The sequence below is a fragment of the Aethalodelphis obliquidens genome, unplaced genomic scaffold (assembly GCF_003676395.1).
Source record: "Aethalodelphis obliquidens isolate GAN/ISIS:26980383/991018 unplaced genomic scaffold, ASM367639v1 scaffold61, whole genome shotgun sequence".
Lineage (NCBI taxonomy): Eukaryota > Metazoa > Chordata > Mammalia > Artiodactyla > Delphinidae > Aethalodelphis > Aethalodelphis obliquidens.
Window position 1 is genome coordinate 11,445,922 of NW_020838005.1, and position 3,062 is coordinate 11,448,983.

Consider the following 3,062-nt stretch of genomic DNA (forward strand, 5'->3'; position numbering starts at 1 on the left):
GTGTATATATACGCACACACACAAAGACACACACATGCACAAACACAATGGAATATTACCCATCCATGAAGAAAGAATGAAATAATGTAATTTGCAACAACATGAATGGACCTAGAGATTATCATACCAAGTGACGTAAGCCAGATAGAGAAAGACAGATATCAGATAACACCTTTAAAAACTCAGGGTAACCCGACTCAAGTCCCAAACTTAGCATGTTATCTGCATTTTTCCAAGAGGAGCTGAATGTCAAGGAATTTACATGAGTACTATTTTCATTTCCACAATAATAACATAATTCTAAGGGGCAGTGCAGTTGTTCAAATTAAACCTCTAAAAGTGGTCACACACGAAACTCTGTGCTGAAGAAAGCAGCTAAGTGGCTGCAGTCCACAACACACAGCAATCCTGCCATTTCTTCTGTAGAAACAACACAGGAAAGAGAATGTCCCAGAGCAAAACTCAACCAAATCTCCCTTTTCACAGGTTCCTTCTTCCATCACACACAGAAGGAAAGATTTCTTTCAAAATGACTACTTTCAGTGCTCCCTAAAAAATGAAATCTCCTGTTTCCAAAACACACCATTGTATTCTGGAAACATCAGCAATCTAGAAAAATGTGTTAATTAAGCAGTGATCGTCTCAACTCACACCACTTCTGTGGAATAAATAACCTTAAGGAATGAAAATGTTGAGGGCAGCTAACCCTACACTTTTTTTAATATCCAGGAAATGACCCAAAACCCGGTCATTATAGATAATCTGCATCAATTTTCAAGAATCACTTGGATTAACAAGTATTATGGCTTTGACCTAATTATAAGCTTATTTTTCACGTCAGAGACATGGTATCAAAATACATGTTTGACCAAATCAGAATTTTTCATGGAATTATGATGAATTCTTTGATGTAAAATACATCAAGATCTTTTTTGACCCACCTCCTAGAGTAATGAAAAACAAAAATAAACAAATGGGACCTAATTTAACTTAAAAGCTTTTGTACAGCTAAGGAAACCATAAATAAGATGAAAAGACAACCCTCAGAATGGGAGGAAATATTTGCAAATGAAGCAATGGACAAAGGATTAATCTCCAAAATACATAAACAGTTCATGGAGCTCAATATCAAAAAACAAACAACCCAATCAAAAAATGGGTAGGAGACCCAAATAGACATATCTCCAAAGAAGACATACTGATGGCCCACAGGAACATGAAAATATGCTCAATATCACTAATTATTAGAGAAATGCAAATCAAAGCTACAATGAGGTATCACCTCACACTGGTCAGAATGGCCATCATCAAAAAATCTACAAAATAATGAATGCTGGAGAGAGTGTGGAGAAAAAGGAACCCTCTTGCACTGTTAGTGGGAATATTAATTAATACAGCCACTGTGGAGAATGGTATGGGGGTTCCTTAAAAAACTAAAAATAGAACTACCATATGACACAGCAATCTCACTACTGGGCATATACCCCAAGAAAACCATAATTCAAAATGACACATGTACCCCAACGTTCATTTGCAGCACTATTTACAATAGCCAGGATATGGAAACAACCTAAATCTCCAACAACAGATGAATGGATAAAGACGATGTGGTACATATATACAATGGAATACTACTCAGCCATAAAAAGGAATGAAATTGCGTCATTTATAAAGATGTGGATGGACCTAAAGTATGTCATACAGAGTGAAGTAGGTCAGAAAGAGAAAAACAAATATTGTATATTAACACATATATGTGGAATCTAGAAAAATGGTACAGATGAACCTATTTGCAGGGCAGGAATAGAGACGTAGACGTAGAGAATGGACATGTGGACAAAGAGGAAGGGGAGGGTGGGATGACTTGGGAGATTAGGATTGACATATATACACAACCGTGCATAAAATAGATCTAGTGGGAACCTGCTCTATAGCACAGGGAGCTCAGCTCGGCGCTCTGTGGTGACCTAGATGGGCAGGAAGGGGGGTGGGTGGGAGGGAGGCCCAGGAGGGAGGGGATATGTGTATACATATAGCTGCTTCACTTCATTGTACAGCAGAAACGAATACAACATTGTAAAGCAGTTATACTTCAATAAAAAAGCCATGGATTTGTCTATACTGTTTTATATAAAGATGTTTTAAACCCTGTCAAGGTTTGCTACTTTATCCTACAAGGTTTTGGTTAACTGCCAGCCCTTGTTCTTACTTAGGTACCTCTGACTTTACCCAAAAATGAAAGGTCTGAACTACAAGAGCCTTGGTAAGAGACTATGAACAGCTGGAACAGGCAAAGCTCTGTGATCATTAACAAGTTGATGAAAAATCACTCTGTTCTTTGCTGTTACATTGAGGTCAGTCATGAATATCTTGCACTAAACGTGAAGACTGAGGTGATGGAGGGAGAGTGACCTGCACATTTTTTAAGAATTTTCTGTATGTTGGGAAGGAAAACACAAACTACTGTGATGGAAGCAGAAGAAGGAATTTAAGACAGAAAAAAGCAGTAAGTAGAATTGCTCTTATAGCCTTCCTCATGTGATAAATTCCTGGGGAACCATTTTCTATCTGGGTCTCCATTCAGGGGATGCCAGAGGCTCGGAATTTCTAACTTAGAATGGATAAAAGAATTTCATCCATTGGGAATGTAACTGTGCTTGAATACTATGTTAGATATGAACAGAAATTTGGAAATATTCAGAGTTTTTGATGAATGAAGCTGAATTTTAAAGATGATATAGTATCTACATAAACTGATAGAATACACTTAATACTGTTTACGAAAAGGTACCTGAAATGCAGCAAGGAAGTATATTTGTGTTAGAAGCAGTGAGCTGGGAATAAGAAAAATAAATTACATGTTTTATGTTCTATTTATCCTTGAGTAATTTGGCTTAAAAATTCAGTGTCTACCTTTCATTACAATATACCTTTAAACCTATATGAACTTTCTAAATATGTGACCAGCAGAGTTGTGGAGACGGCAGCTTGCTTCTCTAAGTTCTAGGATGCCATCCTACAAAACACTACCCCCCAATAATTCATATATAATAAACAACTTG